Source organism: Pelodiscus sinensis, chromosome 10 (genome assembly GCF_052426305.1).
Source record: "Pelodiscus sinensis isolate ZL-2025 chromosome 10, ASM5242630v1, whole genome shotgun sequence".
Lineage (NCBI taxonomy): Eukaryota > Metazoa > Chordata > Testudines > Trionychidae > Pelodiscus > Pelodiscus sinensis.
In genome coordinates this window covers 19521526-19546145 of record NC_143061.1, presented here as the reverse complement: position 1 = coordinate 19546145, position 24620 = coordinate 19521526, and the positions used below count along the sequence as shown (strand labels likewise).

General features: G+C 44.4%; 1 long non-coding RNA gene across 2 annotated transcripts in view; it reads right to left on the bottom strand.

Annotated features, from left to right (window-relative positions):
- The window catches only part of LOC142830868 (uncharacterized), a 37317-nt gene extending 20741 nt beyond the window's left edge, over positions 1-16576 (bottom strand). For both annotated transcript variants that reach the window (XR_012906400.2, XR_012906399.2), the window contains exon 1: positions 16134-16576. This is a non-coding gene — a long non-coding RNA (uncharacterized LOC142830868). The remainder of the gene's footprint in view (positions 1-16133) is intronic.
- Between the last annotated feature and the right edge of the window lie 8044 nt (positions 16577-24620).

Genomic DNA, 24620 nt, shown 5'->3' with positions numbered 1-24620 from the left:
TCCAGAGCATGATGAAAAGGTCACCAAGGATAAATGTAATCCATCCTTATGGCATCAGGCCGAGGGTGATCTTGATACCTTAGACAAGGTTCACATTTAGAGTCAGAAGTGGATAACTTGCAAATGAACATTTCAGAGTGTGTTTCTTGGTTTGGCCAAGACATGGTATGTTCCCAATAAAAATAAATGTTGTGAGCAAAAAGTTGCCAAGTCCAATTTTTAACATTCAAGTGGCTTGCACTTTATTTAGTAGTGGTCAAAAATTGTCATCTAGACATAGCTTTAGAGTAGTCTGAAGGCTGCTTTATCTTATACCAGCTGTTGAAAACCCTCTAGATTATTCCTGCAGCCAGGGACTGCCAGAGCACAGGCTCCTTGACTGTCCCCCCTACCACAGAGGTTAGTAGCAAGGCAACATAGCAGCCATCTTTGTCTACTTCTGCCCTGGGAACTAGGGCCGAGAGTCCCATTTTGCACAGCACCTATAAGCAGTGACAAGTGGTAGCATGAGATAGCCACCAGGAGGACAAACATTTGATTCCTCAGTACATACTTAGGTTATGTAGCCAATACTGCAACTCACCACTCCTTATACTACTGAGGCAGCTCTGTTAACATCAGTGCACTAGCTCAATGAACGGAAATGTAAGTATGTCTATATGAGCTGGGAAAGACACTCTTGTCTCCAAAGGTAGATAAAGCCAATGTGTCTCCATAACACTCAAGGAACTTCCTATGCAGGGGTAAACCTGCAATGGCCAATTTCGTCATCAGTGATGCCATGCAAAGCAACTTTATCATACGAGCGAATTGGTTCCCCCACTATCTACAATGAGAGTGGCAGGCACCCTGCACCATTCAACCTCAACTCCTTAAACAAATATATTTGAAATAGAACTGAGTGATATTTGGAACTGTTAGAAACAGTCTGTATGATAGGACATAAGTACAATCAAGTGGAAGGAATGTTTCTTCTTTGAGTGCAAGAAAATGAAGTCTCAACCACCATGAACTAACGGGGCATGCTCAAAATTCACTGGAGGATTACACAGTTTCAAGAAGCAGATTGAGCTCTCTGCCAGCTTTTTCCAAGTGACTCTCTAATGACTTGGAAATAAAAGTGTCCATTGATTTCCTTAGCTACAGTCACTAAAGGTCTTTAGACATGAGTCTCCCTAAAACAAACAGCGCTACTTATTTTTTGCTGTAACCATGGCTACCAAGGAAAGGCTAAAAGCAATCAAGACTAATCTAAGAATTTCCTTGGGTCAGGAAAGGTTAAGCCACCTGGCAGTTACTTCCATAGAGAACTCATAAGCAAGGTGAATAGACTGGGATGTGCTAATTAGATTGCTTCAGAGAAAGTTAGGAAGCTTCCTTTGTAAGAGTGCGTGAAAGATCGGAGTGCTAGCCAGCACTCTTATGATTGAAGAGTTAAATTCATGTTGCTACGGGGTGTTTGCAGGGAGCCAGAAGAAACAACAAGATATTGTGCTGAAATTTGAATTGTAAAGATTACCTGCCTGCCGTTTCAATTTGAGGGAGTTTTAAATCATGAGTTGGGAGAAACCAGAGGATTTCAACCCAGACAGGACTACCATGCCCTCAAGAAATTGACCGGACCACGAAGGGCAAAAGTGTATATTTAGTCGTGATCAGATTATTTTCTTTGGTTAAGCTCCTCTGTGTGAAACCCAGGTGCCTTCCCTTCCCCGATGACTCTATCTAAGCTGCAGCCCAACAAGATTAGATTTCTGGGGATACAGCTACACTGCACGCTTGTTTTGAAATAAACTATTCCGGAATAGTTATTCTGACATTCTATTTTGAAATAGCACAGCTACACTGCAGGGAAGTCTCAAAATTAGTCTGAGGTAGGCTTCCATAATGTAGACATGTTATCTCAATTGAGAGCCCCAGGAGAGGAATAACTAGAATGGCCCTGGTGAGGGGCTATTTCAAAATAGCAGCAGTGGAGCATTTATACATCCCATATTTTGAAATCGCTATTTTGGAATATGCGTTATTTCCTGTAGAATGAGATTTATAGATTTTTGGATTAAGCTGTCCATTTTGAAATTATTTCAAAATAACGGAATGGCCATGTGCATATTCACATTAGTGTTATATCAAAATAACAGTTCTCGAAATAATGGTGCAGTGTAGAGGCACACTTTGTGTTTTAATCTGTTCTTTCCTCAGTTGCTCTGTAGCACCTAGTAACCAAGTATGCTTTATAAAATATATCTTTGTTTGGTTAATAAAAGTCACCTTTAAGGTGAGGATTTCATTCTTGTGTCGTGAAAAGTATCAGGAGATCTGCCTGTGCGCCCGCCTACACTGAGATTGCAGTTTGTTTTCTATAGGGATTCCTCCCCCCACCCCCCATGTTTCTCCACCCGTGGTGGTGGACTTGGGGCTCGAAACACCCATCATTGCCCACCCGGAGCTCACTGAGGAGAAGGAAGCAAACAAGAGCAGCAGAGGCAGGATGAGAACATGGCCAGTATTGTGATGCTGACCCTGGAGCTGGTACTCCCGGGTCTGGATGTGTCTCAAGCATCCTCTTACTGTGGGGAGGGATCTTCAGGTGAGTGCTCTCAGTTTTAAACACACACACACACACACACACACACACGGGATGGGGTACGATCATCGCTCAGCCTCCTTGGCCAGAACATTGTGCTGCAGTCAGGGCACGTTAGAGCACTTTCAGCTCCAGTGTGCACCACATGGCTTCAGGAAGCAGTCCTGGAGCATCCCCAGAATCCTACTCACAGGCTCAGTGGGGGGAGGGAGGCACACAGCACTGTCTGGCCTCCCACCACCAGCCACCTCTAGAAGCAGGCCGGGCACAAGGGTGCATGCACGATTCCATACACGCTAAGGACTGCTGCACATGGGCATGCTTGCCTACGCAAGGCACCACCTGCTCCCACAGACCGCGCTGACAGGTGCAGGTATGTGTGTAGGCCCCACTCTCATCCATGGCATCCCACTGTGGCCGGACACTTCCTTTGCCTGCTTGTATATGGGGGAATGGGAGAGAGGAGGAAGCTGCCATCATGGTCCGCTGGGCACTTCAGTCATTCATGTAGACATTGTCCCTGAGGCCATACCTTCCTCTGTAAGCAGCAAGCAACAATTCTGATCACCTCTCCTATGGAAACACTGGGATTGGGAGAGGGGAGAGAAACCTACTTCTTTCTAGATCAGTCCAACTGCCAACAGAACTTTATTGTAGAAAGAATTTTTTTTTTAAAAATCTCCTACAGGTATTTCTGCATAATCCTTTTTTCTAGCCTGCATTAGACCTTATAGCTTGTAGAAGAGACAGATTCAAGGCCACTGAGGCAATCAGCAAATATTCAACATGTTCTTTTCTCTGTTTGTGGGTCCCATTTGGCTCCTTGAAAAATAAGTGAAAATGAACAATAAAAGAGTTACACGCAAGTTACAAGGGAATTCCTTTTTCTTTGGGGAAGGGGGGGCATTTCAGAAGGAAAAAAAATGAGGCTGCTTGACTCCAGACATGATGCCTTTGGCCTCAAGATTTAAAGAAAGTGCATGCCATTAAAAAAAACCCATATTAAAGTTATTGAAGTAAGAATTAAAGCTTTTATCACCACAAAGCTTGTGAATAGAGCTATGAGAACATGTTCTTAGAGCAGGAGGAGGAAAACCAAATTCTTTTCAACAAGTGCCCTTTGTTCCAGACCTTCTCTTAAAAGTTTGCAGTGGCAAAAAGTAACGGAGTCTGTCTTTTTGCCTCAGATTTGTCGGAGTCCAGGTGCTTTTTGACCAAGGCCTCAAAGAGGTTAAGTAAAACAGAAGAAATTCACGTGGCACATCATAACTATCCCCTTAGGAAGATGGCACCAAATAATTTCGTGGCACATGCCCACAGTGCAGAGTGGAGATTCCCCACTAAGTCCCAAGCAGGCTCTTGCAATAACTACGCAGCCAGCACTACTGCTGGGCATAAAACTGATTGTCAGTCCTCTGGCAGTTCTCATTAGAAAATTTTTTTTGAACAGGAGTTGAACCAAATCTCAAACCTGTGAAAAGATGTGGACAAGTTTAATAAGCATTTGGAATGCTGTCCTGGGGTCTTTTTTATAATCTTTAGCCCAGTAATTAGGTTAGAGAAGTCACTGACAGAGAATTGGGTTGGATTCCTCATTCTGTTTGATGTGGAATAGGTCAACCACCAGACTGTAGAACCACCCTCACACATTCCTTGATCCAATATGTTTTGGATGGCTTTGCATTAGTAGTATGAACTGAGACTGGGAAAAAAAATAATTGCCACAAAACAGCCATAGTGGGACATGTTGTCAGAGCCAGACAACAGTAAGAGACCAAGACAAAACTAGAGAGGAAAAGAAAATTGTTTTCAAAGTGGAGATGGGAAACTATTTATAGGAATATCACAAAGATGAAGTTTGGTTCATTTTCTCTGGTAATGAGGTGCCCAGATGATTGCAGCATTCCAGGTGAATTGACAGCAAGGCCACAAACAGGATTTAATACCCCTTTTATATGTTCTCATTACATGTTATGTGTTACATGCAGCTCAAACTGGTATTTTGTCTTTTTTGCAGTCATAGGACACTCCCAAGCCTTTCAAAGCATTAATGTTACCACTGAAGAAATGGGTATCAGATAATTGCTTGCATTGACGAGCCTCATTTCTGCACAATTCTTCTACCTTTCACCTTCAACAGGACCTTACTCTTCCACTATTCCTGAGAATCAATGTTCCTACTTGTGAACTAGATACTCCAGTGTCAAATATCAGAGAACTCAAATCTTTAACAATAGCTGCATCTTTGGGTATGTTTTGTTTTTATTTGCACTAACTCAAGTTTCTCTGGGAGAAAAAAATAAAGTAGCATAAACTGAGAAGGAAAGTCAGGGTAAGCCTCAGATATGTTTCTTTATAGATGTTGGGAATACCAAGTTATCTTTATTGGCTGGTGTTTGGGTTTTGTATTTGCAAATGGGCTATGTTACCAATTTGCAGTCTGAGGAAAAGACTGTGCACAGCTGCAGTGTCTCCCAGACAATCTACTTAGGCAATACAAAACAGGACTATGTAGCACTTTAAAGCAGTGGTCTCCAGCCTTTTTACACCCAAGGTCACTTTTTAAGTGACAGACCAAGCCAAGATCTACTGCCCCGCCCCTTCCTTGAAGCCTCTCTATGATGTGCCTCTCTATTCTCCTCCTCTCCATCACTTGCTATCCCCAACCCATATACTGCTGCTTTTAAAAAAAAAAATTCTTCTGTAGGAAGAAGTTTTTCCAACATTTGGCCTATCTAGACTGGACCAAATGTCAGAAAAAAAAAAAAAAACCCTTCTTTCGGAAGCCACCTTATTCCTTGTGGAAAGAGGAATATAGGGATGACCAAAAGAGCCTGTTTGGTCTTCCACTAAAAAAAAAGCAGAAGAACAAATGCAACCCTGGATGCAGAAGAGTTTCTGGGATATCTCCAGAATCCTGAAAAACTCCTGCAGTCTCGCCGGACCCTCTCTGGTTGAAACAGGATGTGTAGTCTCTGGGGTGGGAATAAGGGATTTGGGTGTGGGAAGGGGTGATCAGTGCAAGCTCTGGGAGGAAATCTGGATGCAGGAGGAGGTGGAGAAGGGGACATTGGCTCGGGGAGGGGGCTCCAGGCCGGGCAGTGTTGGGGTACTAAGCAAGCCACAGGCTTGTGAGGGTGCAGGAATTTGGGTTGGGGTATGTGAGGGGCTCAGGGCAGGGGGTTCCAGTGTTTGATAGGCTTAGATCTAGGGTCTGGGGAAGGGGGAAATGCAGGAGTGGTTGTGGCCCCAATTGGGAGTTTGTTGGCCAGGCTTAATTTTTAAATAAAACACCATGTTAAACACAAAAAGTTTCTGCATTGTCTTTATTTATGAGAATGGCAAGGAACCTGCCTTGAGTCAGGGCTCACTGACCCATAGAAAAGTCATTCGGGAGCAGGGGACACAGTACTGGGGAGGGGTGCTAGTTGGTTCTGGGGCAGGGAACAGGGTGCCAGTGGGGGCAGGGGAGAGGGGGCAGGGTGCCAGAAGGACAGGTTTCTGCAGCAGGGGATAGGTTGCCAGAGAGAACTGGTTTCTGCAGGGAGGGGGGGGGGGCAGAGTGCCAGGGGGCAGGTTTCTACAGCGGGGCGGGGAGGCAAGGGAACAAGGTTGGGAGCAGGGAGTTCCCTACACCAGCCACGGAGTGAAGCCTCCGACCCACGCTCCCTCCAGGCTGAGTGCAGGGCAGCTGGGCTGGAGCGAAGAGAAGTGGCTTCTCTTCGCTCTAGCCCAGCTGCCCTGCACTCAGCACAGAGAGGCTGCGCCTAGTTCCAGCTGTGCTGGAGCAAGTTTCCCAGGCTGAGCGTAGGGCAGCCAGGCTGGAGCGAAGAGAATCCCGATGATTCTTACCAACAACCACAGGACATACCCCAACTAACACCACCCCTGGAACTTTCCCTTGCAACAAACCCCGTTGCCAGCTTTGTCCACGTATTCATTCTGCTGATACCATTATTGGACCTAACCAATTGAGTTATAAGATCAAGAGCACATATTCCTGCTCATCCAGAAATAGAATTTATGCTATCATGTGCTGACAATGTTCGTCTACTATGTACATTGGACAAATGTCTCAGACACTTCACCAAAGAATGAATGCACACAAAACAGATATTAGACAGGATCACAAAGAAAAAATAGTTTACCATTTCAACCAGAAAGGGCATTGTCTCAATGACCTGATTACCTGCATCCTGCTTCAAAGATCTTTTAACACCAGACTTGAAAGAGAATCCTCTGAACTGTCATTCATGCTTAAAATTTGACACTTTACACCTAGGTCTTAATAAGGACGCCAATTACCTTACCCATTACAAAGATAGCTTCCCCAATTATCACCTCTAATATCATTAGTTCACAGACATTTACCTCCCCTCCTCATCCCCCTTCTGTTCTGAAATTTGATTTGTCCTTTTCATATGTGTTCATATTTTTGATTGTATCCTTTGGTATATATGGTCATGCCAATTTTCTTCTACAATTTGATCTGAGGAAGTGGATCTGGACCACAAAAGCTCATCACCTAATAAACCATCTTGTTAGTCTTTAAAGTGCTACACAGTCCTGTTTTTCATTTCAGCTACATCAGACTAACACAGCTACATATCTATTACTTAGGCAATAGAAGGACTGAAGCCGCTCCTACAGACATCCTTTCTTATGCTTACTTCCAGTGCAGTGGACATGAGAAACACTGCCAGCTCAGTTCCTACCAGTCAGGGATTTCCTGTTAACAGAGGAGCCCTTTCAGCCATAATAGAGCAGTCCAAAGCACCTTTAATTTATGCAGATTAACAACCCTGTACCTGGCTCCCTCCTGGGTGGCTCCAGACATGGCTTCAAAGCATCCCAAGATCAGGGTGTGTATCCAATATGCAGACAGAGCAATTAATGTTGAAGAAAGTCAGCCCTACATTTTTTAAAATGCAGGCAAGAGAATTGTTACAATTCTCTGCTTGCTCAAGTGCCATTTTAAAATAAAAGGCAAGACTCTAGAGCCCTAATCTTTCACCTTCCTGTGCTTCCCTTCAAAAGAAACTCAGTTTGGATGCAAAAACAAAGCCTAAAGTAGGACAGCATTGCCATCATATTTTTGTGAACAGCTCTGAACCACTCAGCAATAATCTTATATAACTGCTATATTCATCAACAGATAAAGACAACATCAAGTCCGAGAATAACCCTGACAATAAAATTGCTGCACCACACTATTATTAGTAGTACAATCAGTCAAATGCTGAAAGATTTTTAAAGGAATTTGGGGATTTGTATTTTGTCAGCAGTATACTAATGATGCCAATTCAGTCTCATGTTGAGATTAAGTTTCAAGTTCAAGTAGTTGCTCTTCTTTCATCTTACTCTTGCATTCTATCTTACCATTTGTTTACACTTACAGAAAGAGGATCCCTTTTCCTATCAGATACCACTCCTGTTTGTTATTGCCCCTGTGCAGAAAACTAGCACACTATCAGCCACTTAAAACCACCTCAAGCCTTATTTTGAGATCTGTAAACAACTGTGCTAAAGCAGCTTTGTTCTTTGACATCAAGCAATTACCCATTTGTGGAGGAAGGATTTGTGTTATAGACCATAATTACTATGAATTATTTTAAAGCCATTAGCAACAGCTAGAACTGAGTTTACTTGAATATTGTGTGTCTCATTCAGCAAAGGTCAAATTCTGCCCTCTAATGCTAATGCTCAGCTCCCAGCTAATTCCATAGGATCTGCATGCACTCATGTGGATGATATTCACCACTATGCAGAGGGCACCACTTAGATCATCTGACTAGAGATTAAGTGGTAGTTAAGTGGAAAGTAAGTGACCAAAAGCCAGAACAGTGGTAAATTGTCTGAATGCAAACCTTTTCTACAAATACCTTGTTTCTTAATTTTTTGGCCAGGATAGGGGAAGGCAAGTCCTAGTGTTAAATGAGTACAGGAAAAATTGGAATGAATAACCAGGATACACAGGAATCAAAGTTATTTCATCTTTGTTTTACAGTTCTGATCCATGTACGCACAAATATAGTTGGTGCATTCTGAGAGTTAGTACGAAAAGAGTTATAAAAGATGGACATTATTTGTGTGTGTCACGTGAAAGAAAGATAGATGGGCATGTCAGGGAGAGAATGGGAAAGTTTTGTTTGTGAGAGATGAAGGTATTTATGTAATCACTTATTTTACCAGTAGGAGGGGTCAATTGCTACTATTTTAGAACTCGCCCTAGGCTGGGGTCCCTAGAACACTGGTGATATTGAAGCCTATTTCCCCAATTTACATTCTCTAAATTCCAGGGACCTGCATGCTAGAGAGAAATACTGAGCCATTGCCTCACCTCTTCCCCACCTGCCTTTGGATGAGAGTGTGCCTGTTCCTTGTAGGAGAGTTTCTGGTGAAGGTGAAAGCAACTCAGGTTTCCCAGCACAGAATGATCTTTAAGAGTTGCTAGTATAGGTGTCGAGTAGACCCTTATCTTTTGCTCTGGCTCAGTGCAAGCCAAGCTTTGTAGTCACATGGAGCCTTACTGAAATCAGGGCAGCTTACACAAGTACAGGGGGGACTAAGCTTCATGGAGTCAATTCCAAAACTAGTTTGAATCTTGAACTCTATTGCCAGGACTGTGTATGAAAGACGAGGTATCAATATTTTGAGAATCATGACAATCTACTTCTTCCCACTGTACAAGGCAAACTGATAAACCCTGTGACTGAAGAGTATGTAAGTGGAACAATTTTGCAGATGAAAGTTTTATTCTTTAACAATTTAGCAAGTATAAATACTAGGAATGTGTATTTTCATGAGGTCTTGGGTTCTCTATTATCCTATTATAGCCTCCACTTCATCATCATCTCTATGCTTGATTACAAATGGGATTAAAATTATACAAATAGGCTGTGTCTAGACTGGCCGGTTTTTCCGGAAAATCAGCCACTTTTCCCGAAAAACTTGCCAGCTGTCCACACTGGCCGCTTGAATTTCCGTAAAAGCACTGACTTCATACTGTAAGAAATCAGTGCTTTTTGGCAGAAATACTATGCTGCTCCCATTTGGGCAAAAGGGCCAGTGTAGACAGCTGAGATGCGCTTTACCACAAAAAAGCCTCGAATGCCATTTTTGCAATCGGGGCTTTTTTGCAGAAAAAGCACACCCAGATTGGCCACGGACGCTTTTCCGCAAAAAGTGCTTTTGCAGAAAAGCGTCAGTGCCAATCTAGATGCTCTGTTCCGAAAATGCTTTTAACAGTAAACTTTTCCATTAAAAGCATTTCCGGAAAATTATGCCAATTTAGACAGCCATACAGTGACCAATCTACAGTAGTTCATAACAGTCACATGATTACTGTTTTTTGCTTCCTTACTCCAACCTTTCACTCACAGTAAAAAAGTTTTTAAAAAATAATAATAAAAAAAAAAGAGGCCACATCAAGGATCTAAGTCAGCGGTTCCCAACCTTTTCCAGATGGGGACCCATTTTGACAATTCAGGAAGAAGTGGTGACCCAAGGTAATTCAAAAATGCAGGGGCCGGGGGAAGAGGAGAGCTGTCAGAGCCACCTGGGGAGATACTTGGCAATCCTTTTGAAATGTAATGGTGACCCATATTTGGGTCCCGACCCACGGGATGGGAAACCCTGAGCTAACTTAATCCCATGAACACAAGTACATTCTGAAGCAGTTCAAATTTGATCAGAAACAGTTTCTTCTCACTTGCCTCTAGTTCAGAGATTCCATGCATGTTCAAGAAGCTCTCCATTTTCCCTCTGGATTATATTAGACAGGATTTTGCCACTATCCTTTCTAACCCTAGTTTTATAAATAATGTGAATAGTGAAAGCCTGGCCTGACTGAAATCAATGAGAGCCAAGAGATTCTCAAAATGTGTGTGTTTTAGCAGTCAATGCTCCTTTCACTTTTGCAAGTTCCATCCAACCCAACAATACCCACTGAAGAAATCAGATCAGGCCCATCTACATTTCCTGTAAGCTGAGTGCTTGGGCAGCCACCCAGGACAGAGTCACAAGCCGCCCTAAAGATTAGCAGAGCTGGCAGCATGTGTTTCTACTGGTGGTACACATCCACACATGCCTCAGTGTACATAACGTTACATGTGCAGTCCTCTTAAAGGTGCCTGCTTATTTTCTGGGAAGACCCCATGTGCTGCAATCTAGCCCCACAGACTTCCTTCCTGGCTTCCTCCAGAGCTCATGGGATTTATGGTGAGATCTGAGTTTTGGAGATCTGAGTCTTTCCACTCCTTTTCCCCCCAGCCTCCCTCAAAAAAGACAGCCAAGCTGCTGTGGAGGAGTTTTTAATCCAGTCCAGGTGCAGTTGCAGTTAAAGACTGGGATAGGGAGCCTTTGGAACTGGGATCTAGCAGGCTGCTTCTGATTGCTCTAGAGGGGAGATCCTTTGGCTGTACTTGTGGCTAGAAGCTACTCTGCATCCAGAACACAGAAGGAGACTGTGAGTAACTGGGTATCTTTGGGAAAATGCTGCCTGGGACAGACCTCAGAGATTCAGACTAACTCTGGGTTCAAAGAGAGGCCAACCCAGACAACCAGAGCTGCTGCATAGCTTGGACCCAGGTACATGCTACCTACAGAGAATCTCCATTACAGCTGCAGTTCTTCAAGTGTGCCCACGCAAGCAAGAGTCTGGACACCTCTTCATAATATCATTGAAGTTAGAAACGGAAGACACCTAAAAGGGGTCATAACCAAAGCCTGCCAGCCCTAGCTCTTGGTACAAGTGCAATAGAGAAGACTCTTCCCTACTGAAAATACAGAGAATCTGTCCATCCATTCAGAAGATTGGGGGCCAAATCCATTGGGCTGCACTAAGTCCTTTTGGAGTAAAGACCCATAAACCCCAGTCTTCCTTCCAATCAATGTTTGACATTACAGTATTATTTTCGGCCTCCTCTTTAGTCTTGTGAGAAAGTAAGCCCAAATGAAAGGTTAATGCTGTGACAGGAGAAAAAGGTACCATTAGCAAGCACATGGGGTTGAAGTTAATTAGCTCCAGCTACACAAATGGCTTTAGCCTGAGAGTACTATGTGAACTAGAAACTCAGCTGATTCTCATTTTCAGGCCAAACACAACAGCACCCTTAGTTTCTAATGCAAGAAAGCCAGTGAGCTAAATAAAATGGGTCACTCATTCTATTTTAATAATGGACTAAATACATGACTAACTCCAGCCACAATGATTGCAGACAATTTGGTCATGAAGTTACCCATGGAAATTCCATATATAAAAATCAAGTTAGGCAGGGAAATTTGTGTCCTTCATTTTATAGGGTGGCCAATCCCCCCCCCTTCCAAAACACACATGACATTTGCATGTGGAAAGGAGGAGTCAGTCACTTCAGCCATAGTGATGCTTTTTCTTCACCATCTAGGAGATGCCTAAAACCAGAGCTGCATGTGCCCAACCTTCTCATGTTAGATTAGTCTCCTCTCCTTAAACTGAATATCCAGATCCTAGAGTGACTGATCACATTAGTACTTGGGTACATACATATTGCATGGTATTGTTGCCCAAGAGTGACAGCTGGACATCCTCTTTAAGCAAATTCATTTTGGACTTATAACAAATCGTTACTTGCTTTATTGAGAGTTAATCTTTATTTATTAAAGTGAGAGTATGAGAGAATGGCTCACTTGTTTTGTATTTGCAGAATTATGACATTGCTTGCAGTGTAATTGTAACGCTGAAACTTGAAAAATGGACTAAACAAAGTCTTTCAAACATACTAATAAATAGGCCAGTTAGATGAAGGTGACATTACAGACCAGAACACTAAACAAACAAGACAGTAAAGAAGATTAGGACTTTCCATATAAACATTATCCACAATGGGGATCGGAGCAATTTTACCAGTGCTATAGCAATAGTAACAGATTATCCTAGCACGAAAAGTATAATATTGCTATTTAATCCAGAAACTCCCTGGTGCACGTGGAAAGAGAAGAATTAGCCAAGGAGGACTTACTTTAATTAGTCCTTCTCTTATACATGGGCACTTAAATGTGTTCCTTTAACATTTATTTAAACACTTAGGCTCTAGGTCTTAGAGTCGGATTGTCAGAAATGCTCAACGCCTGCTGCTCTAGTAAATTCCAGCTGGAGTTCAACTCTTCTCCAAGCCAGGCCTTTATTCCTCTCCCAACATAGGTTAAAAAAAGTAGACTGAATATTTCTCCTCGTTACATATGAACCTGAATAATTTGCTTCATGCAGACCACATGAATTAAACTCTGCAAGAGGCATTCATTCCCAAGGGCAGCAAACCAAGACCTTCAGTTCTCTTGGAGATCCAAGTTCTTCAGTAGCCCTAACTTCCAAAAAAAAACACCACTAGCTACTCTCAGTGACTATAGAACAGTCAAGATTAATGAGTCTACGATTTCCATTTTGGCTGGCTAAACCATCCCTTTCCCTCTCCACAACCTAGTTTCTCTGCTATTGAGCAACAGCAGAGCTCACTTAGCCCAGAACTGTCTCATTTATAACCTAATTTTCTAGTCAGATTCACTGTTACAGTGGCAGCATTTGCTCCATAGCAGTGGTGCTGCCAAGGGCCTGAGGAGATCAGAAGCAATCCTATGGGGCAAAAAACAAAATCTGAGTCTCATCAAAAGGGCTGGGGTTAAACAAACCTCACTTTTCACCAAGATCATTCCACTTATCTATTTATATACAAATCTTTCCCTCTCCCCCAGGAACGGGCACCATTTATGAGGTGTTAGAGGGGCAGTAGCCCCTCCCTCCCTGAGTTTGAATCCCTGGATTTCATACTGGAGGTCTGCTTAAAGGCCATACCCTGACTTCAGAGGCAGTCAAGTGCAACATTTTGGGCTGTTTGCAGCTTTGCTTTTGGGGCAGGGAATTTGTTATAAGTAGGGAAAGGGGCAGGGTGACTAAGAACAATAAAAGGCTGGTTATTCAGGTAACTGAAGGATCATTAGATTATCATGAAAACATTGCTGGGTAGTCTACCTAAAAGATAGGGAGGGGAAGTGTAGGAATGAGTGTTGTGCTGCAGGGATCTGCATTTGAATCGCTGCTGTTAACATACTTTCTTGAAAAAGGGGAAGTCTAACGATGACTAATCTAAAGCTGACAGCAAAGAGTTACAAAGGGATCTCACAAAACCCGATGATTGGGCAACACAGAGGCAGATGGAATTCAGTGCTGATAAGTACAAAGTAATGCACATAGGAAAATATAATCCTATAGTTACAAAAAGTGATGGGGTCCAAAATATCTGTTACCACTCAAGAAAGATTTGGAATCTTCGTGGATAGTTTCCTGAAAACATCTGTGTAGTGGCAAACTAAAAAGCTAACAATATTGGGAATTACTAGGAAAGGAATAGATAAAACAAAATACCATATTGCCTCTATGTAAAGTCACTGTATGCCCAGATCTGCATACAGTATTCAAGATGTGGTCACCCCCATCTAAAAAAAGATATTATTGGATTTGGAAAGGTACAGAACGGGCAACAGACATGATCAGGAGGTAAGGAACAGCTTCCATATGAGGAAAGTAGCAAGACTGGGGGCTGTCAGCTTGGAAAAGTAGTGACTAATGGGTAGGGAGATGTTAGATGTCTAGAAAATAGACTAAGGAAACATCATTCATGCCTTTGCCAACATAAGATGTACCAATTAGTTTACAGGCAGCAGATTTTAAAAAAATAAATAAGATAGTTACAGGGGATGGATCAGAATGATTGCCTCTTTCGTTTATTCCTTCTGAAGCACATGGCATTGGCCACTGTTGGAAGACAGGATACTGGGTTAGAAGGACCTTTGGTCTGGCCATTCTGATGTTCTTCTATAGAGCTAAAATATATCTGCCCCCTTGCTAGAACCCACTAGACCCCACCCTTGTTCCAGAGCAGAGCGCCTGCCCGGGAGTTCAACAGGTTCTCTCCTCCCCCGAGAGTAAGTAACAAAGTAAGAATACACATTAATGTTTTAAGGCTAACCAGTCCCTTAAGTGATTTGCTACAAGATGGCAGAATGTTAGCATTAGAGCTGAGTAGGTGTAATTTCTAATTCACTTTTCTTTCCTTTCTATAGAAAAGAGATACAGTGCTCCTGTCAGCTAACTTGGCTGCCAAAAAAGAAGAGTTTTCCAGTGCCTTAGTAGCCCTGGGGGAGAGATTATTGGGGGGAGAGAGAGGGGAAGGAATTGGTTCCTCCCAGCCCTGCCATTTGGTGCTTGGCTTGTACTGAGCATGCTCAGTAATACTGCTGAAGCCACTGTCCTCAGTCTGTCTCCCATGCTCTCACTCCCCTCCCCCAAATCACAGCATTCACAGACTCCCCCCGCTCAATGTGAAACAGCGCCTCTTCCCCCAGGTTCTTGTATAATCCCACAATCACCTCAATACAGTAGGATTTTAAAAAGGGCACACTATACTCCCCCTCTCCCTTTCTCCAGCCCCACCGCGCCTCCTTGAGGAAGAAAGGAGGGTGAGTCTGCTGTTTTCATTGCCACTGACTTTCACTGAGGCAGGGGCAGAGACATTTCACAAGCCTGAACACACTAGCCAGGATGCCCCACACACGTTACTTCACTAAAATATGATGAAGCATCTGCTTCCATTTGCTCACAACTGACACCATTGTCATGTGAGTGTTTATGTTCCTAATCCAACAGTGATGCGGAAGCATTTTGTTCCCAGGAAACCTTAACTGTATAGGGAATAAGCTGCACTTCCCAGACAACCAGAAGATCTTACCCTAAGCAGCACTGTCATCTGACACCCAGACCCAGGCTCCAATAAAATATGAAGGGATTAATCTGGGCTAGGCTCCAGATTACAGCAGAAATTGAGAGCGTAAAGTTAAGGAGGTCTCTCTTCAGGCCCGTCATTGGCATATCAGAGGAGTATTTGCTGGGATCACAGGGAAAGTAGAACTATGCAGATAGCATTAGGTCAAATTCTGTATACAGCAGCAGAAGCATGCACAGCACATGGCAATTCCTGCCCCAAAGAGCTTGACTTGTAAATACAGATGTCATAGAAAGTAAGCACATTGAGACATAGTATTAGAGGACAAGAGCACAAAGGTATGACCAAGTAGTTGCCTTTTTTAGTACTGCACATATTTCTAAGCAATGGATTAGAGACAGAGCCATTCCTAGTTGGGGATGGTGATGAAAGCAATTTCTCTGGGCTTCATGCTTAAGGGGGTACCATGGATCAGCATGATCGGCCAGTGTGGTCAGCCCCAGAAGTAACATTTATCACTTCCACTCTGGAACCTACAGCTTCCTAAGGACCACTCTGGTTATAGACTAAGGTAGCTTATTAATACACGTGATCTGTGTTTGTAGGAGTGGAGCAGGGAGCTGAAGAGAACCAAGTAACACAGAGGTTCAGAGCTCAAACACCATAAAACCTATGGAGTGTGCACCCACTTTTATTCTAGATGGTTTCTGAATGCTTTCAAATATTTCTGTCAAGGATAATGCCCTGAGGTTACACAATTGGGTTGAAAGCAGGCACCTTTTAGGTCTTACCTTATGCAGCATAGCACCACTCTTGTGCTACAAGTGTAGCAAGCCTCCTGTACTTCTTTTCAAGGCCACACGTGTCCATGGGAATATAAAACAGTCCAGATGAATAGTCCCAAGGCACATGAGGGCAAAACAATTTTTCAGGAGCTACAGGAAGTCTAGTACAGCTACAGGAGCAGAGTCACCCCTAGAGCTTTCAATAAAACAGGTTCGCCAATCCTCCTGTTCACAGAGGACATTATCTTGAAAATAGGGTTAACCTTTCTCAGCCCACTCAAGCACCACTTGTTTCAGAGTGCCAGCCAACTCCTCTGTGCACCCCCCTCTTAACGGCTTGTCTCAAGGCCTGAAATGCCACACAGGTGTGGGAGGCTGTGGGTGATAAAGAACTCCTGTGGTCCCTAACCCCTTCTTGAATGATGAGGCCATCTGCCTCACTTGCACAGATCCCTGAAAAAACACACAGAGTTTGGATTTGATTCTATCAGATCTAATTCTAAGAAGAGCAAGGAGGAGATTCCCAAAGGCACACTAGCAATAATCTGTCAGTGATTTGGACACAGGGACCATCCCAGCCATTCCCCACAAAGCCATCTTAGTTCAGACTGGCAGTAAACATGAGCCACATTGCCAACACTGATACAGTGTGGCCTTTCCATGTCAGTTATTACATGACCTATTTCACCTCCTCCATGCTACTTACAAATGGAGCATAGCCGGGCCTGTAGCCTCTTAATTGTCCAAGCTCCTTTACATCCTATTCCCATCTGTCACAGGGTGGGAAGCCCAGCCCCCTGGAAGGTCAAGCAGGGTGCCTATTATGACTAACCCCATAATCTAGCCCCTGTCTATAGCCTCTATCAGCAGGGCAGTAATGCACAGCAGCCAGATCAATTAAGGCACACCTCCTTTGGGGGGGTCAATGGGAGTGGGCTAGAGGAACCCAGGCCCTCCCTCTCCACCAGGCCCCTGCCCAGAGCCGTCAGTGGTGGGCATGACCCACCCCTAGCTCAGCAAGGAATCTGCTCAAAACACACTGAGCTCCCCAGGAGCCCTCCAGCTCCCCTCCCTGGGCTACTTCCTACCTTGTCTGACAGCCAGCTTCTTCCCCACCTGCAGCCTCCAGGCTAATTGCTCTCCCTGTCATCCACTTGCTGCAGTAGCCTACAACAATGTCAGTTACTACTGCTATGCTCAGACAAGAGCACCTTCCCCTCACTTGGTCTGCCCTGATTGGGCTTTTAGTCTAGGTCTGCAGTTGGAGCATGCTCAGCAGGGCTGTGGAAGTTAGGCCCTCTCAGCCAAATAGGCCTGGTTAACCCCTCCTGGGCCAGTCTGGGGTTGGTACACCCGGTCACACCACCCCTCTAGGGTAGCTGGCATCTTTCCTTGTGTGCTGAGATAGATAACTGGGATTTCAATCACATGATCTCTCAGAATGTGTATAGGGCAGAGTAATGTTAAGTGGATGGGGGGGGGGGGTGTTAATCTTGCTTAAGGGCAAGCACTCCTTCCAGATCAGCCCTAGCCAAAGGATTCCCTATCCCCAGACTTGCCCACAGAAGAAATGAGGAATCTGGGATTGCTGGCTCTCCCTCACACTCCTAATATATCTAACAAAGCTTTGCAGAAACTTGCATTTTAATAAATGCAGACTCATACACGGGAGGGGGGGCAAAGGGTGCAAATGCACCTTCCCATGGTCCTCCTGTCCTGCATTAGCAGCTTCTCTCCCGTGGGCCAGGTGAGAAGCACCTGCCCACGCTCACCAGCATCTCAGCCTCCTGCTCCAGCTTCCCCAAGTCTAGGCATACCGTGGGCACCATGGAAACCACTCCTCACTGGGTGTATGGAGAATGCTGTGACATCAGCATGTTCGAATGTGGGTAACATGCCAGTCAAAGGGCGGGGGCTAACGTCCCAACATTTTCTGTGATAAGGGTGGGGCTATGAACTGGAAAAGGCAGCCACCGTGCGTTCAGCCTTGTTCTGAGCTGTACTGAGCCACCCTCCCGCACACACCGCAGCACCCTCCTGCTAGAAGCTCTGCACTGGAGCCAGCTCCCTGTGCTAATGCTGTGGGCGCTGCATGGTGCTAGGCATATGCACATTTAGCACAGGGCTCATTTTGAGCGTGGTTGTTGCCCTCCCTGTGCAGGGAAGGGAATTTTCATTACCTTTTATTAAAAATGGGGGTCAGGGCTTACAGGGGGTGGAGGGAGAAGCCTGAAAATGTGACCGAGATGCTACCCCCAGGTGCACACTGAAGGGCAGTGCTAAGAAGGCCTCCAGAACTAGTGTGTTATGGGGGTGAGACTGTATTGTCTGAGCAGTTGGAGTTGGCCACATCAGACCCTGACTGAAATCTCTGAAGACAAAGACTGGAATATTTTGGAATATTGTTTTTCACTTACAATATTACAGCAAGATCCCTTATAATCCCTTATTGTTTTTCACTTACAATATTACAGCAAGAAGGTAATTTTTATAAAACCTTTATAACTATATACATTTTTAGTATAACAAAATAATTTACCAATCACTGTTCCGCTCACATTTTTCATTAAGCTCTCTCATACACATTCATTGCATAACTATTTTGAACTCCTTTATATTTAAAAAAAATAACTTGCGGTCCACATTTACAAAAAAAGCACACCCCCCCACAAAAATTCATGTGTGCGGGCCTGAAGTGTTGCCTAATTTTTCTGTATATACTGTTGACTAGATTATACCAACATGTCTGAAATCGCATTTTGACAGTTCGGAAAAAATGTTCAGCACTAAAATGCCATGTGAGCTTTTAAAATTTTCCCCCTAACTGTTTAAATGGGCTTTCAAGGCAGGTTTTAATTCAAGAACTTTGTCCTCTCTGTTGAACTGGGTTTATTTGTGTCCTATGGTTTTCAGTGTTCTTGAAGAGCTATTAACTAGCTGTCAGCTACTTATGCAAATTAGGTGAGCAGATATTGAGGGTTTGCAGCAGTGGTGGAAAAGCATCCTACTGAACCATTCAGTTCTGCTGTGTCCTACACTCTTATGAATTAGTAAATCTTTCCAGTTTTAACTGTTTGTTCTCCTTTCTGTCTTTTGTTTACAACCAATAAATATTTTCATCCCAAGACAATGCGCTGTTGTTAAATTCACAACCATGTGTATCTGAAAACTTCCCTTTCTCCTACCAATAAGCCACATAGAATTTTCTTTCAATAAATGTGTCCTTTCACATGAAAATTTTCAGTTACTGAAAGAGTCATAACCACATTTCAATTCCTTTACTGATCCCTTTGTTAAAAATGAGCTCAAGTCAGAGGGCCTATCCCTGATCTCACTTGTGTTGGTGTAAATCAGAGGTAACTGAGTAGATGTCAGTAGAATTACACTGATGTAAAACCATTGTGTGAGTGTGTGTGTGTACACAAGAATTTCAAGCCTCTTATTCTACCTGTTCAATTTGGAACAGATTTTTTTAAGTGTATTTCCATGCTTAAATATGCTAATAGGCACCCAGTGGAATTTTTAAGTGTACCTAAGCAAATTAGAGGCCTAAGTCCTAATCTGTCTATTGCTTTTGAAAATACCTCTAAGCTCCTATACACATATTTGGGCACTTAAATATTTTTGCAAATTTGGTCTTTATCAGCCCCCTAACCCCAGTAGCTGCATTTTTGTAATAAATGTTCCACCCTCACAAGAGCAGCTGCTCTCCAATTTCCATTCTACTAGGACTGAGTTCTAAAACAGTATCTAAGTCAGAACCAGAAAATAAATCCTTTCCAAGTTTGGACTGAATAGGACTCAAAAGAAGCCAACGTATCTTCAGATCTGTGGATTTAAAATCTAAACCTCACATACATACACTGAAATTTGCAGTGTTTCAGATTCAAGTTCCTTGTTTTTCCTATCTCTGCACATGACTGAATTTGAGAAATCTTTACCTATTATCTCTCCAAAGTGAAGAATTGCAGCAAATCACAGCTCTGGATAAAGTTGAACTTTTATATCACAATAACCCTGATATCTGATAGAAACTAGAGGCAAAACTTCCAGCCACCCACCAATCTGTTTCTACATACAAATGAGCATCTGTGTGCATAGATTGCTCAATTGCCCATCCAACTACACTTTGCAAACACATCTCTGCAATTTGCATATGCAAATTTATAGCTTTTCACATTCAAATAAAAACACCTGCAAGCATCTTTTAGAGCCCAGCTGAAAATGTTGCTTTGCTTTTGTTTAATCAGATCAGTCCTTTTCAATGCATGTCACATTTTTCAAAAGCTATTCCTCAATCCTTTATTGTTTTCATCTCTGCCCTCAGACAATTATTCAGTGACTCAAATCATCTGCTAAAGTGACATGAACAGACAATAGGAAGTCCAAGAAAGGAAGTGGGTTGAACTTATAAACACTCACAAGACAAAGGACATTTTTTTAACTGTTGTAGTTTGTTGCATCTTCTTTTTCCCTTGCACAATAGGACTGAGAATTTTAGATGGGGCAAGAGGAAATTATTGATTACTATTCTACTTGTTGTTTCATACACTCCATACCCATAAACATTCTCCTTTAAAAGACAGCTTGCATCATCTACCAGGTTCCTATCCAACTTCCAATGTCCTCAGACTGCACCTGCAACAATGTTTGTGAAAAACACTTGTGTATAACATTGGGATTATCTAACAGTTACACACTTGAGTGAGCATTGAACTATAGAAAAGGCAACACAAGTCATGGGCCATTTGTAACCAATTCCCACTGGAAGAGTAGATATATGTCCAAACAGAATTCTGTGTATGTGAGGGGAGGCTGCCCATTGAAAATTTGCTCTATAGTCCAAGAAAATAGAATAGCTGCTTAGCAAGAAGATGCTACTATCATTTATAGCCTGAGGCAATAGGATTCATTGAGTAGCTTCCACTTTGAATAACCTCTAAACTCTCTTAAAAGTAAGGAATATTCTTATCAGAAACAATAAGGAATGGGATTTACCACTCTGAATTCACAAAATGTATCGGAGAGAGATATTCCAGAGCTTTACCTTTCCTAAGCAACTTTTACATAAATATTCTTTTTCTAATAAGGAAGGACTAATACACTCAAATAAGTGTTTCGTTCACTTAGATATGATGTATTCCAATTTTACCCTAGATCTGAATCTTTGAAAGGATCCTCTGTTGTGTCAGCATCTCTGATGCATGTTTGGGTGGAGGTACTATAACATTTCAAGATAATGCAGTTAGACCACTGAATTGCTGATAGCAATCTTCATGCTAAATATCTGAACTTAGAATTAGTGAATGTCAAAAAAAGAAAAAGAAAAGCAGCAGCAGGGTTGGCACTATTAGCATAGGTATGATCTCTCTGGTCCAGGACTCTTTGGTCCAGCAATATCATGGATGTTGCTGGTCCAGAGAGCCCCAATGGCTGGGAGCAGGAGCCTATCCCAGCGGACAGAGTGACCAGCAGCCAGGAGCAGAGCTGGGCTAGTGGCAGGCTCCAGGAGCACAGCTGGGGCCAGCAGCCAGGGCTGGGAGCATTCCCAGGGCAGTGCCCAGGGCTAGGGCTGGGAGCACTGGGGCCAGGATCAAGGTCAGGGCCAGCAGCAAATTTGGGAAGAAGGGGGAGGGGAAGCTTAGCGCTTAGAGCTGGGAGTCTCGCTGGGCTAAGCACCTCCCAGCACAGTGGGGGAGGAGGCTTTGGCGTCCCCGGGGGGATGGGGAGGAGGGTGCGGAGGTTGAGGTGGGGGGTGTGGACATTGAGGAGGAGGGTGTGGAGGAAGAGGTGGGGGGGCAGGAATGGGAGGAGGAACAGTAGCTGGGGGGGTAGCAGACGCAGGACTGGCACAGGGCAGCATGCTCTGCAGCAGAGCCTGCAGGGTTGAGCACATGACTCGGTCCTGAGCAAGCTGCTCCTGACGGAGCTGAAGGGCCTCCTGTGTCCAGGCCTGGATGGTGCGGTACAGGGCTCGCAGGTCCCCCAGGTGCTGGTCCCGGAACCCCTGCCTCGTGGTGGTGCCCCTGCTGAGGCTGCGGGTGCAGGAGCATGTCCTAGGCAGGGTGGTGCGCCCTGCACGAGCAGCTGGTGCAGCTGTAGAGAAGGAAGAGAAGTGGTCAGTTCTCCCTGAGGACACAGTGGATGATGCCCAGCCCCCCCCCCCCCCCCCGCAACATGAGGGCAACCGTGCCCTGCACCGTTAGAGCCGATGTGCTTGCACAGAGGCCATGGTCAGGATGTCTGGCTCTCCCCAGGACTGGGAGCTGCTCCAAGACCGCACCCATGCCCCTCTGCTGTGTATAGTGTGGCCAGGGCGGGGGAGGGGGGAGATGTCCCCTGCCTCTGTGTAGAGGGGGCGTGTGAAGGGAGAGCATCCTGCTGGGTCCCGCCCCGGGGTCAGGAGTGTGTCAGGTCTCTTCACACACACATGTGCCTATTGGGCCACGGCCCCTGAGTGTCACGCATGTGGAGCCACCTGGCCAAGGATGGCCTGGCATGTGCTCGCACGTGCACAGGTGGCTGTGTGATCCCTGGGAGGCATGACCCACATGCGCGGTCCCTGATCTCCCTCTCCGTCTCCCACCGGGCAGGGGACAGTGCTGGCACTTACCCAGTATGGCCTCCCTGGACGACCCCACCAACCCCAATGCCAGGCCAACTGGTGGTGGCCCCTCTGGTGCGCCCGGGTCAGGGACCTCAGCTCCCAGCTCGCTGCCTCCCAGGCTGGCATGGACGAGGGCAGGGAAGTAGGGGCAGGTGGCAGCCCCTGCTGCAGCACCGCCCTTGGTGGCCCTGGTATACACCTGCCACAGCTCCTTCACCTTCAGGCGCACCTGCTCCTGGGTGCACCTGTGGCCTTTCCTGGCCATGGTGGCCACTATGTGGCTGTAGACAGCCATGTTCCTCCGCCTAGTGCGGAGATCATGGACGTTGGGGGCCTCCCCACCAACCTCAATTAAGTCCATGATCTCCGCACTAGTCCATGAGGGCACATGCCATCTATGACCCCTGGCTGGCTCTTGGGTGCTGGGGGAGTGGGCGGGGGAGAGCTGGCTGCCACTGGCTGCCATCATGTGGCCACTGGCTGAGGGTCTGCAGATGCTGGCAGGCCTGGCTCTTGCACACGCCCAGTGGCCAGAGTCTACTCCTTTAAGGGTCTGGGGCTGGGGGAGAGGAGAGGAGTTTTCCTGGTTTGGCCCAGAGTGGCCACCAGGGAAAACTGGGAAGGGCTGGAGGCCCCCGTAATTTGAAATAAATGTCTACAAAGCACTTATTTCAAATTAGCTATTTTGAATTTGGTGTTATTCCTCGTAGAATGAGGTTTACCAAATTTGAAATAAGGGCTGGACTATTTCAAATTAATTTCGAAATAGCGGTTTGTATGTGTAGACACTATTAAAGTTAATTTGAAATAACATCTGTTATTTCGAATTAACTTTGTAGTGTAGGCATACCCTCAGTGTAGACCTTAATGGTTTTGAAAGCTTAGAAAAGAACACACAATTAAGAAAAGTAAATGGGGTTTGAAAATATGGGAGATAGGAGGAGAAGAGGGAAATCCTAAAAAGATTTAAAAGCATTATGCAGAGACACTTGCAGGCTGATAGAAATGTGATGCACATGATGTAGGGATACTGATTAGATTTCATATTGTGTTTACTTATTGCTAGCTAAGCAGCAATCAAATTTGAGTCACTGTCAATTTGGACAGGATTTGAACCAATGTACCACCCCCTCCATGTCATCTTATTCAGTATCTGTGCACCAACCAGTCCTTAGTACAATCTGTGTTTGAAATGAGGCAGTTTGCATTTGGTTTCCAGATGAATCATGATTACAGAAATGTAATTTCATTAGTCCATGAGAGAAAGAAAAAGAGAAACAAAAAAGCAGATCTGTAGGTGGGAAAGGATGAGTGAGAACAAGCGACACATGATAGATGTTAGGCATGTTGCTTAATGCAATACTGGAAGGTGCTCAGATACTATAATCATGGGGGTCCTATAAGAACTTCTATACAATAGAAGCATTCACTGGACCAGTAAAAAGACAAGCTTTTGAGACCCACATCAGTTTGCTTTTCAAAGCGCTGATGTGGGCCAGTGATCCAGAATATTGCCATCCCTCATTCCCATAGCTGATTGGGGCAGTGAGCTAAGACTGTCTGACAGGTAATGAAGAGAAGTAGGTAATTCCTGAAGAGAAATAGGATTTGTTTTGCTATCCATATGTACTAGTAAATAGCCAAGTGAAAGGAGACAAGGCCACATCTTGTAAGATGTGATACACTCTGGACATGCCAGTTCGCCACTGACACACCACCTCTCTGGTGGGTGTGGTGTATTGTAGTAGCTCTTTCCACCCCAGTGCTCTTGCTGACAGACACTCAGATCCTTCAATGGCTCTGTTCTCACAGCTTGACTATCTGGCAAAGTTGTGTTTTAATTTCACAAGTAAAGATAAAAGTCCAAAATATCCCCAAACCAGAAG